The 13,368-nt window shown below is 39.1% G+C and overlaps 1 protein-coding gene across 5 annotated transcripts in view; it reads left to right on the forward strand.

The window, feature by feature from the left end:
- Window positions 1-13,368, forward strand: part of BBX (BBX high mobility group box domain containing) — a 134,660-nt gene that overhangs the window by 42,451 nt on the left and 78,841 nt on the right. The window contains exon 1 of one of the 5 annotated variants that reach the window (XM_053936268.1): window positions 12,503-12,571. The exons of the other annotated variants lie outside the window; for them this stretch is intronic. The gene's annotated coding sequence lies outside the window, so the exon portion shown is untranslated. Of the gene's footprint in view, window positions 1-12,502; window positions 12,572-13,368 lie in introns of those variants that run through there. 5 annotated transcript variants of the gene reach the window in all.

Consider the following 13,368-nt stretch of genomic DNA (forward strand, 5'->3'; position numbering starts at 1 on the left):
TGCTGAGAGAGGTGCACCAGAACAAACGGGTTATGCATCTCCCAACTGATGGAAGTGTTACATGGTTTTTAGTTTGAGTTGAAGTAGTTCATGGTAATAAAACTCTCCAGGTGACTAATTTGGCATGTTTGTTAATAAGTTTGCATTTTCAAAACAAGGGTGGTAACCTCTTTAAGGTCAGGCTGGATTGACTGAGGCAATAAACATGTAAAGAAGCTAATTTTACAAGTTGTACTACTTGTTGACTAGACTGCAAATGATACCTGGGTTGTGAGGGGCTCTGGCTCTTACTTTGCAGGCTTTCATGAAAAGAACTCACTGAACACTCCATCCAAACCAGCAGCAACATAATGTTATCTTTGCCTCTTCTTTGCATCTTGTAGATGGGCAAGACAAATCCTGTTAGGCTAGGAAAAATGTAAACAGATTTACTGAAGTCAAGGCCTAGACAAAATTCCCACAAACTTGCTATAAATTTTGTTGCATATGTAGAGGGTCCACTCACTATGTGATGCTCAGGATTAAATAATCTTCCTGTCATTTACAGAGAGTGCAGACAATGCTTTAGTTGCATAAACATCTATTTGCCAATGTCTGTACTAAGTGTGTAGTACCTTTATCAAGGTAATTAGGTGATGAGGTGGTTCTGCTGTTGCTCCATGTGTTTCCTCATATCTGTTTCTATTTCTGAGATGTAATAATGAATCATTAGTTGCCATTAAATGTGACCAGTTCCTGCTGCAAAGTATGTGCTGGATAAAACAATAGTGCCCATGGCTGATTTTTTAAAATTCAAAACTGTTTTTTTAAGCCAAGAATCTTATAGCAAGTAAGACTTGCTATGAGCCTCATCTATGGCTTGATCTGTGAACACATTATATGATTCTTTGAAGCTGTGAAGTATGAGTGCTTCAGTGTTTGTGGTAAACTAATCTTGTTTTTAAACTTAATGCACAGTAAGAGTGTTGTATTTGGAAATTTTCTTCAGCTAAAGTTTTTTCTCTCTTAAATACAGAAGACCTGTTGGTAAGTCCAAAACGACTTCTGAATTAGCTTCCAAAAATGCAATTCTGGATTGAGTCTTTGCAAACCAGGACTAGAATTTTCTTGACCCAAACTGTCTATTGAGGGTTATGTTTACCCAGTGGTATATTGGGGTTTAGTTCTTTGGATGTGTCACAATGACATGATATAAAAGCAGCTGTTGTATGAGATTTTCAGTTACTTTCTATTTATGCATGTAGGATATGTATGTAATACATTTCTTTGTATGAATATATGCAAACATCCCTTATCTCTTGTTTTCCAAATATGCATACCTTGACACATACACACAGGCATCCTTCCCTTCCTCTCTACCTTGTATTCTACGCCAAGACCCTGTTTTTGAGATTGTGTTTAAAAGCTGTGATACAGCAATTTTGTACTGGTCTAAAGGGAAACTGCATAACCTGTAATTTACACTACATTTATTTGTAAATAAACTGTGACAGAATTGATGAGGAGAAATACTGAAAAAAGAAACTGAGTTTTGGCATTTGCTTAAATATTTTCTGTCTGTCTTGTTGCTGAGTCATTATTTTGTTACACTAAGTGCTCTGTTTAACTGGCTTTCTGAGATTTCCATGTTTTTATCTGTTTACTTAAAAGCTGTAGTTCTAAGGAGATGCCTTGCATGGTTTAATTGAAAGGCCAAGAAGGAAGATTTAGGGGCAAGGCCAGGAGCAAAGCTAATGGCCATCTATTTAAGCTTACTTGGTCTGGGTGCGTTCAGTGTGTTGATCTCTTACGTGCTGCAAGAGAAATAAAGCTGTGCTGCACCATGTTAAGATCTAGCTAATAAGATGTAAAGAAAAAATAAAAGGAAAAATTACCTAATCCTGTAGTTCCCATTAGATTCTCGTTCTGAGAAGTGTTTTATTGTTGGATTTATGCTTTTTCTGCTGCTGTCAGTGATGGTTGTAGATATGAATAGAAGGCAGCATGTGTAGCATGGATCAAAGCGAGGTGAATGAGCTGAATTGGAAATTTACCATGCTTGAGCTAAGCTGGCAATGGAAATGACATGAACGGCTTAATTTTATTTAGAGCTGTGTAAAGGGAGAAGCATTCATGTGTGTGCATGTGTGCAGGTGCTATCTCTCCCAGCCTCTGCCTTGTCCCTCCTCTCATTCTCCTGGGCCCCTAGTGACGTGCTGGACATACAGGTTATCAGTTCTGAGCACATCTGGCATTTCAGGACTTAGCTGGGCTGCTGCTGGGAGCACAAGGGATGGTGGCATATTTTATGTTCAGCTTCCTCTCTGAAGTGGCTGAGCTGAGTCAGACACCAGGGAAAAGGCTGAACAAGGCACTGATGTTTCCCTGAAGACTGCTGGTGTGCTTGCTTGCCTGCCCTGTTCACTGACTGTGATCTGGTGATGGAATAGCCAGTCCCTTTGGTATTTCTTTGTCCCAGCCCTCAGCATAGCCAGTGTTCAGGATGGTTAATAGGCATACTTCCTAATGTTATGTCTTAAGAAGGAAAGCTTCAGATATTTCTTACCCATTCCTATTTTCACCTCAAATACAAGCATTTGATTATGAAGCAAGATTTAACTGGGAACTTGAAATGCTGTTGAAGACTGTTTGCAGAAAGTTTGTCCTTTTTATTCATGCATTGAATTACTTAAGTGTAAACTGAATGTGTCTTAAAACAAGAACTCCTAAAACTTTTTTGTCCTGCAAAACCTTGGGATATCTTTGTACCCTAACGTTGTACTTTGCAAAGGTTTATACCTGTATTACCATCACAGGGAACATTGCACTAGTGCTCTCATGAAGTTTCTGTCACCTGGAGTCTTTCCCAGCATCAGTTTTAGAAGTTAGGTTTCATTTCCTAATGCCAATATTGACATAGTTGTGATTTGGGTGTATTTAGTGTTCACTCTGAAGAGGGTATATTCTTGGATGTGCATCCAGAAAATTGTTTTGTTGTGGGTGGGACTTCTATTGTATATGGGCACCAGGGTTCCCTCTAGGATTAGATTTCCTCATCCTCCCAAAGCTGCTTTGAGGAGAATGCTTTTTGGACTGCTGAGAATTGGATTTGGCCTCAAAGCCTGTTACGGTGCATTGTGTATCAACTACGCAGAACACCCGACAGTTCACAAGTGTCCTCCCCAGCCATGGGGACCAAAGTCCTGCCATCTTCTTTACCCTTCCTAGCTCTCAGAACGGGAAACCTATAGAAAAAGACTGGTGAAATGCTTAAATTGCAGCTGTTATTACTAATACTTCATTTTAGAATGATACCAGTGCTAATTTCACTGGTTTATTTGGACTCCTGTAAAGTCAGTCATAATCTCAGTCTGTCTCATTTCCATCCTTGTATTTCCAGGTAATGTGCAACTACACAATCTATTTATGGCTTGTGCCAATGCATCATGCTGGATGACACATACTTTTTTGCATGTGAATTAAGGAGGGGATAAAGAATCTGTATTTATTTAATAAGACTTGGTTCCCTAACTGAGTTGTGGCAGAAACTCTACATGAGGTGGTACTAGAGACATAAAAGTAATACCTCACACTGGTTAAGCCCTTCTAGTGCAGCTGAAAGTTGTAGATCAAGTCTCCAAAGAGATGGACTATCTGTAGCAGAGCTTTTACAGCCTGAGATGGACAGATCCCATGTGAAAGTGGGGTGCTGATGGTAACTAGTTGAAACTTATTCTGGATTTTGGAATTGTTACTGGTTTTCCCTCTCAGCTGTGAAGAAGCAGCAAACCAGACTTTTAATAGATGCTAGATATTTGTTTGTTTATAATAGGTATCCCATCCAGGTGATTGATGGGCTATCTCTGTTTATCTTGTGGTATATTTCTGCATCAAGCACTTTCTTTAATTTGGTAGAGATCTGTACCACTTCAGTTTGTGATAGACTACAGGGCAGCATGCATAGATATGACTGCATAAACCTGCAATTTAGGTGCTATTAATTACAATTTTTTTTAAAATCCCTAACCTAAACCTAAAAAAAAATCCTAGCACCACAAAACCAACCCCTCTCCCAAAAAAATCCGCCCAAACAGCCAACAATTGAATATGCATAATTTTGTGTATACAACAGTTTTACAGTCATCCTTGATGTTCTGCTGTTGACTATCTCTACTGCTAGAATAGGCAAAAAATACTGAAAAGTGTTCTTTACATTGTATTGTTGTGGTATTTTTATTTTTTTACTTTATTTTTATTTTTCACTTTATTTTTCACTTTATTTTTCACTTTATTTTTCACTTTATTTTTCACTTTATTTTTCACTTTATTTTTCACTTTATTTTTCACTTTATTTTTCACTTTATTTTTCACTTTATTTTTCACTTTTATTTTTCACTTTTATTTTTCACTTCATTTTTAAACTGAATATTATTGCAAATGCTTTAAAATATGGTAACAATACATTTTTATTATGTAAGAAACAACTAAATTACATTTAGGCTAAGTTGGAGACTCAGAATATGCTCTTATTTTGTCTAATAGGCATGTACATAGACCAGGCATAGTAAGGAAATACAGGTGGAAACTTGAAGAGTTGTCTTGATGCCACTTTTTCCTACGCAGGTGTAGGCACAAGGACTGAAACTGAGGATTGGAGTAAATGAGTAGTCCCCCATTCAATTATTTCATTTCCTGATAAAATTTTATTAAGAATTGTCATTTTTATTTTAAGAAGTTTAAATAATAACAAGGTATTTGTGGCTTTTCTTCCCACCCCCACAAAAACTGTTTTAGTTGAGCATTCTGATAAGGTCTGTAATTCCATGATTACATAGCATTGAGGAATGAAGGAAAATATCATGCTATTCAACAAACACAGTGTACAAATACAAGTTAATGGTTAACTACACTTAAGTCTGGAAATGTTTGTATATTAATTACAGTTAATTATGAGATGATACAAGCACATTGCTGTGCAATGTGCTCAGAACACACTGTGACTTCAAAGTGTGTTTTAGGACAAGAATTTGGGTATTACCACCTCACTTTAGGACAGAAATACCATTCCTCACTACAAAAATCACTGAAAAACCTTTATGGCTCGGCCTGGTCTTAACGTGCAGGCTTGTATTCTTCAGTGAACACCTCCAAAGAAAAGTTAATCAATTTCCATTTGAGCAGCAGTGATAACAGCTTGCCCAGCTGCATGGTTTGCTACCTGTGATTGGCCCCATAGAGCAAAGGTAGTTTCTCCTGATGGATTTTTGGAACCACTTTGAAACTTGTCCCTGTTAGAGTTGCCTTTAGGCAACTCCTAGCATGCTATGTTTTGGCTTCTGCATATCTGTTTTCTGGCTGCACACCAAGATGAGATATTTAAGAGTGTGCTGTGCTCCCCTCTGACTATACCTCTGGAGCAGCCTCTGTGAAATCAGGATTTTTGCAGCCAGTTTTCCCTTACTTTCTGCCCTTAATCAGAGGCTGTGTCAGGGAAAAAAGTTTGCTTTCCAGATTTTTTTTTTCCCCAAGACAAAATCAATCTGTTCTTCATCCCATGGTCTTTAGCCTTTTTATAATATTACTACTAATAATACTTACTATTTTTGGCTAGCACCTTTTGCTGAAAGTCAGTTTCTAAAAAAATATGTCAGCTTGTATGACGAGGAACTCCTCTGTGCAACCCACCTCATGAAAGTTTCACAAGGTCTGCAGAAGTGCTCAGCAAGTGGGAGCTCAAAGGCCACAGCTCTTAAGTCTTGATCTTGAGAATATTTGCATGTAGGCATAGCTTCTCCACCAAAGCTCCCTTCTGTTGACCTCAGGGCTGACTTGTGTATTTGAAACGGAGCCCAAATATTAACGCTCGCGAGTTGGTGACAACAGGCAGTGGGGAGGCAGGGTGTAAGTGCACTGCTGAGAAGGGTGGCATTCACTTTCCTTTCCCCTGCTATCAACTGCCCATCCCGGTGGTCTGACTACTGCCCTGATACTGCTCCAGAAGGATGGGCATGTTCTGGGGCTCCGCTGGCATATTTGCCAGCCATGAAGACATCATAGGTACTCCAGTCCTTCTTACACACTCACAGGTACTGAAGGACAGATTTTAGGAAGCAGCATCCATTCCTAAGTAGCTTGACTCTATTTTAGAGTAAAAGCAACTTTTCTGAAACTCTTAATAAAAAAGCAGTAATTACTGAAATCATTGTCAGGGTCATGACGAGCTGCTGCATCAATCTCTCAAGGCAGTTACGATCATCCTGTTTTCTTCGATACTCTGGGGATACTCATGGTGTTGGAACTCACGCTGAGGAATAGAGGCAGGGCTGATGGATGATAATTGTTGAGTTGGTCTGTGTGTGATATTGATGGAGGGGGAAACAATGCTGTGTTTCAGCCGGCTTTAGCCGTGGCTTTGGTTTTCTGTCAGCATTCCAGTTAATAGTGTTGTTTAAAATTCAGCTCTGTGGTATCTGTAAATGCCTCTTATGAGGTGGGGAGAAAGTACTTACATACTCTTACAGATGCTTTCAGTTACCACATATTAATATAAATACTTGTCCCTCTGAGTGATTGCACAAAGCAAGTAGGACCTAAGACATCAGCACTTCCTAAAAAAATGGGGATGTTTTTCACCCTTTGTAAGTTTGATTTGTTTTCAGGTGGTTTGTAACTGGCCACTCGCTGATACGGTGCAACTAATTTTGAATACCTAAGCAATTAGTTTTTTACATCATAAGCAGCTACTTGTGCAGTGAACTTAAAGCTGATTTCTGCTGTATAGTACAGAAACAAATGTATTACTTGGCACTGGGGAATAATAATCCCTACCTGACGCCTAATGCTCCTTATGGACTGCATTACTGTGACTCTTCACTGGGTAGTTAACAGGTATTGTTTCCTGTTTTTCAGAAAGCTGGAATAGGATGTATGTCCTGGGTTGCCAACTAGATAGATAATGGAGTAGAACCCTTTCAACACTTCCAGTGCTATGTTCAGTCTTCCATGGCCTCTCAGTTTTTACAGGAAAAGTCAATGTGACCTGCAGCACCAAACATAACAAACTTGCATAATAAGATCCAGAATTTGGGGGAGACTGTAAAGTGGTGCCTGTTGACAGGCACACTTACTTAAAGATTCCTGTGTTAGGAAGATTATCCTCATACAGCTGTCTTTTCAAAAGAGTTGGCATTGTCACTAAGCAGCATCCAAACAGATCTGTTTTCATAAATCTAAATGAGAAAAGCTTTTGGGAAAGCCGTGAGGCCTTATGTAGGCATATGGGCTACCTGTCTTCTTGTCAGCAAAATGCTACCTGATCCACAGGAAGATGAAGCTCCCATCCCAGCATGCTTCCTTGTTGTTGCACCCAAATTTATGTGCGGACTGCCTTGAAAGTTGGTCTTTTACCTCTTTCCGTGAACCTGAAGAGGAAGGATAGGAATGTAAATGTACTGAAGGCACAATCTGATCAAAATTATCAAATATCCCAAAAGCATTACAAATCTACACATTTATTGCAAGTTTATGTAATCTGTTTGTAAAACTCCTTACCATAGTATAGTTTTAATGATGTATTCCTGAGATAAAACAACAAAACCAAGTAGGATTATTTTTACCTGAAACCAGTTCTTGTAAGTCTAGTTTTGAATACATCTTTGTGGACTTGCAATCATACCTGGTATATATTTAATTTCTTGAATTTAAATGCAGTGCTTCCCATTTTGAAACAAAATTGGACTGGAGAAGGGGTTGTGAAGAACGTCAGCCTTACTTTGAGAGTCCCTATGTTTCTTCCAATTAGTTTGAAAGAGAAATCTTGCTCAGGTGGTGTTTTTCAGTAAGACCGTTGACTCTGCCAGAGCTGATACACTGAAAATGTGTATGGATACAAATGCACCAGGTACATTTGGAGAAGGATTGTTTTCTTTTCTGGTCATTTACGTTGATTGTAACCTTTCTACATATGGGCTAATCCTGCTGCTCTCAGTGTGGATGGCTTTAATGGAAAGCCTGATAGAGGGTATCCATAAAGTCTTCTAAAATACACACAACAATGGGGGTAAATGTAGACCTTCTGAAAATAAGTCTTATCTGTACTAACTAGTAAAATATTTTTTCTGCCTTTTATTTGTACACATTTCTGTGCTTTTCTAGATTCTCAAACTACCTAGGGTATAAGTTTTTCACTTTTTTTTTCTACTTTAGGACTTCTGTCGGGAATCAGTCCAATAAAAGTTGAAGATAACTTGTTAGGAAAACAGTTCTGAGATTTTATTTTTGTGTGCCAGTAAAGAAGAGACTGCAAAGCTGTTGACTGTTACTGGAACAGCATGTTTGGGGGTAAAATAATTCCTTAATGTTAAATTGAAGATGTCTGTACATAGATATTTTTTAATATCTGATGCCCATTATTTAGATTACCTTTTATAATTTGGTGGTTAATCACAAGGTGTGAAAATAGATGTAGTCACTCTAGTTGATTTTAGAAGCTGACAGGTGCAATTTAGAAAAAACTATTTTGATGTTGAGTATTTTGCTCTGCTATGGCTTTTGGGGTGGAGGTTTTCTGGTTTAGTGTTCTGGATGTTGTTTGCTTTTTGCTTCAATATTTTGTTCAGAGAGATTTAAACTTTTATTTATGTTTCTTTCCTTCTTCCCCTCATGCATCATCATTCAGTATCTACTAGTGCTCTGTAGGATTAAGAAGAATTAATAGTCATCATTTTTCTGTTCATTGTACTGTTTTCCAGTCTCTTGTAAAAGAACTTTTATTTTTTAATACTGAAATCTGTCAAATGATGTAAAAACAAAACAATGGAGAAGATTTATAATTTTATTTCTTTCTTTCTGATATGAGAGTGTATTCATTTCCAATTTATTTTTGGCATTAAAAGAAAATCAGATCAAGATAAGGATCCCATTGAGCTGAATACAGCAGACCTCAAAAGATATAGTACATTGTACTCCCAAGCACTAACCACCTGGAATCACAGTTACTTCAGGCTATTAAATGCTGTGGTTATAGTTCCAGACATAGGAATGCTGCAGTGGTATTTGGACACCTGTCCATCCATTCCACCAAAATGCTTCTGCAAAACTAGAAATACGGCTTGAAGGTAGCTGGTGTGTGGAGTAACTACAGAAGCACATTGGTGGGAAGTGGAAGAGAATGTTCAGGAATTCCTGGCAAAAATCAGGTTTAAAAAAAAAAAAAACAAAAAAAAACCACCAGGTTTGGGTGTAGGCTGGTTATAGGGTTTCTGTGACAAATCTGCTGAATGCAAAAGCTGGAAGAATGAAAGGAATGTGCATTGTTTGTCCTGCACAGTTCAGCTTGGGGGAGCAGAGTTAATTGTGTTCTTCCTACGGTTTTACTGTGATTGATAAAGTTAATTTTAGGCTTGATTCTGCCTTGTCTGGCAGCTCTGCTATCCTGTTGTGCTCAGTGTGGGAGAAAGGGAAATGGGTCACATGCACAGAAACTGGTCTTGCAGGCAAAACCTGGTGGGCAGCTTTGGTGACACAGAGATGGAGCTGTGATCTGTTTATCCGCTTGTTGTTCTGCAGGCTGGGGCCGGGAGTAGGACTGGGAACTAACAGGACTCTTTGTGGTGTTAAACAGTGCACTGACAGGGAGCCTGTCTGCTGAGTCAGGAAATGGCAGGTTTGCATCACTACTTCTAGGAGTGCCTATTGAGGGAAAGGGTGGCAGTGCAGAATTTTATTTTGGAACATTCCACTGAATGTATGTAGTTAAATAAATCCAGATAAGATTTTGAAACAGTTCAGAATAATAAAAGGTATATGTGTGTCCATGCTGAAGTCAAAATGCTTCACGTTATTACTGTTTGCAGAATTTGAGACATTAGTGTATTGATTTATTTTTAAATATACATATATATAGATAGATAGATAACATGTAGGTTGCTGTTGCAAATAAAAAAAATTAACAAGAAAATGTGTCTTGTAAAGTATGAAGTAACAGTATGAAAGATTTCACAGAAAGCTTACATTTCCTTATTTTGTGGTCTCTTGTTTGTTCAGGTTATATGTTTGTGTATATATATATAAAAGATAACATACATATGAAGGTTTTTACTATATATATATTTTTTTTTTCATCTTGCATTTTACATAGGAGGCTTGAGAATTTCCCCTCCAGGTGCTGAGCTTATGGAAGCAAAATCTGAGCCTTTTCCAATATTTTTCTCTTTGTATCTTTGTGGTTCTGTCAAACTGTGGCCAGAGTGTTCTGGGCTGGAAGGGACCCACAAGGATCATTAAGTCCAACACCTAAGGGAATGGCTCTGTTATGCCCAGTGTACAGGCAGACTTGTGCAGTATCAGCCACAAGAGTCCTGCATCTGTGGGAGTAGCTCCATAGGCTGGCTTGGGGAAGTTTGGCAGGGCAAAGAGGCTGGGCCCAGGAGTTCAGAATAGTTTGAAAGAGCCCAGGAATACACATAGGGAAATATGAGTGTTTTTTCAACTTCTGTTTCACAGCTGTGTTTGTAAACATGTCCAAGCTATATCAACCTGCAAGTGAAAGTAACTTCTGCTTATATGGATAATATGACAAATTAGTATGTCTTACACCAAGCTTTGCCTTAAAGAGAAATTCTGTTTCACGAGAGAATTAACCTGTGAAACTCAAGGTTTTTCTTTTGAAATTTATTATCAATTAGGTATCTGAGCAGCTTTTTTTACTGCTGATCATGTTCTCCTCAGAGGGAGAAGCTGTGGAGAAAGGAGGAAGATTTCTTTTGAAACTCAGGATAAACCCACTTTCTTCTCAGTCCTTTCTCACTCTCTTTGATGTAGTGTAAAGCAGGTAGCAACAATCTGTCCTAATTCTAGTATATCCATGAGCAAGTCACTGGGTGTTCAGATGTGTTGCTACGCCTCTGTTACTTTCCTTTTTTTTGTCTTTTTCCTCCTCACCCTCTTAGATTTAATCTATCTTAGGAGTTACCAGGTAAGGTTTGGGATCCATTGAGGGGAGTGATGGTGAAGAGCATTTCATTTTCTTCACTTACATACTCTGTTTGATTTTCAGACAGTTCATGTGGATAACCCTCTAAAAGTCTGGGGGCAACTGCATTTTCTGGTTTATGTGATTCTGAGCTATACCAAATATCATGAAACACACTGTGCTGAGTCGAAATAGTTCTCAGATCTCTGGCTTCTTTGAGAACCTTTTCCAGTTGGAGGTTGGCTTCTGTGTCAGAGACTATTTTTAGGCTGTGAGATGCTTAGGTCAAGGATTTTGTTGCTTGAATATTTGAAGACCATATGAGAAACGTAGAAAGTTTTGGTATTGTACAACTCTCTCTTGAAAAAAGCTTTTTCCTGGGGATTATGCTTGATGCACCAGTGGCTTTTAGTGAGCCAGTACATGAACCTGAGCCTCTGCTGTGCCTGTTGTGAGCTGGCTGTTGTGAGCTACAGGGATACACCTGCAGGTCTGCTTGCAGTTCCCACATGTTTAATGGCATTTCTCAAACTTGATGTACTTTGAAGCACTAGCAGGCTTGGTCGTTGCTTTTGGGCTAAGCAAATAGATGAGGAGCCTTGGAAGTGGCTATTCAATTCCCAGTTACTTGTATCTCCATTTCACTTCTATTTCTCATGGAAAGGGTGCCTGCTTGGGTCCTGGGAGGCTTCTGAGCCCTTGGCTACAGCCTTGAGCAGACATCTCTGACTTGCAGCATTTCCAGACTATAATGTCTCCCCCAGGAATAATCTCCTCGCTAGAGATTGATAGCTACTCTAACTAACATTGGATTTAGCAGCAGTTGCCATTCATCCAATCTTCCTGATGGGGGGAAGAAGGTAGGTAAATTTCACTCCTGTCAAGCCAGAGGTGATGGTTTTAGAGCTCAGGGGGCACAAGGAGTTCATCGATAACATGGATCAGATCCTCTAGGTACTGTGAATCAGTGTAGTCAGCTGGATAAGGTGGCCTTGCTGGGGTTGTGACCTATGACTTAAAATAGGTAACAAGATTCAATATTGTGTTGGTTAGTTATGGCATCTAATACTGACTGTTCAGGAAGATGCCTGCTTCTTCATTTTCCTCCAACTCAAGCTTGTAACTTATATCTTAGTGTTGTCTTAAATTAAGCCTCAGCCAATCCAGTATTGTGCCATTCTCCTTTAAGCATAAGTTGAGGTGTGCAGGGCACACACAGAACTCCAGATAATCCTTGTTTGCTTTTGACTACTGGTAACAACTTTGTTGAGTTAGGATGAGTTGGATCACCAGTATCTGGCCACCATCTGATGATGTGTCAGAGCCTTTTAACAGTGTGTTCAGTCATGAACAAATGGGCTGTGTAATGCTGATCTGCATCCCTGTATCTCAAACTTCAGCTGTAGTAGGAGAGTTTATTTTTATATATTTATATTTATAAATTCCTTCCACTGTTTCTATGGCAATGGGCAGTCTGCTGCAGTCACCTAGCAGGTGCTGCTGTGTCCCCTTTGTGTCATCATGAGAGATGCATTAAGAGCTATCTGTTGTGTTAGGTATGTGGCCAGCATGTGGTGGGACACACCATGCAGAGTTTTCACATGTGGAGAATTCTTGAAGGTCAGTCCTCTCTGGAATGTGGACACCTGGTGGGTGTTACGGTGTGAGCACCAGTCTGGTGCTCCTGTGGAATGGACCTTGCAGCAGATCATGGGATAAGGATGTTTTTTTGATTGGGTATCTGCAGCTTCTGCAGGGAGTGCTGTTGTCCCAGTGGTGAGGTGGAGTGAGTAGACTCCATAAATCCTCTTTCGTGAAATTTTCTCCATTCAAATCTCCTATCATTTGACTTTCATAAGGGAAAAATGTACTTGACCTGGCTTTTGCTGTAGGCCAAAGTTCACATGTATAGTCAGCTACACAGCTCAGCTGCTCAAATTACAGTAACTTAGTCCTGTTTCTAAGCTCATAAATCCATTTAACCTAAATCAAAGTAGTGAACTCTCTAAATTATTTGTCTTACGAGGCTTCAGCTTTGTGGATTCTTTGATCAGATATCAGCCTGGTTTTTGTGACACGCTGACAGTCACATGCCAAGGATGTAAATTCCAACATTTGGTACAGCTGTGTTTCCCTGGCATTCTCTGAGCTTTGTGGTGTTGAGGAACAAGCCTAAGCTATCTGAGAGTAAACAAGTCTCCCTGAAATAAGAACTGAAAACATCTGAGTTAATTTTAGTTGACTGTTCCTCTGTAAATAAGGGCTTGTTGTCTATGTAAGATAACTTCCGTAGCCTAAAAAGTAGGAAATTCTCTTTGCTGATGTAAATTTCTGTAATGGCCTGTGAAAAGTTATGTGACACAGGTAGTCCAGAGAAAGCAAAATGTCAAATACCAAACACTCACTGAGTGATGTAA

Source organism: Vidua chalybeata, chromosome 2 (genome assembly GCF_026979565.1).
Source record: "Vidua chalybeata isolate OUT-0048 chromosome 2, bVidCha1 merged haplotype, whole genome shotgun sequence".
Taxonomy (NCBI): Eukaryota; Metazoa; Chordata; class Aves; order Passeriformes; family Viduidae; genus Vidua; species Vidua chalybeata.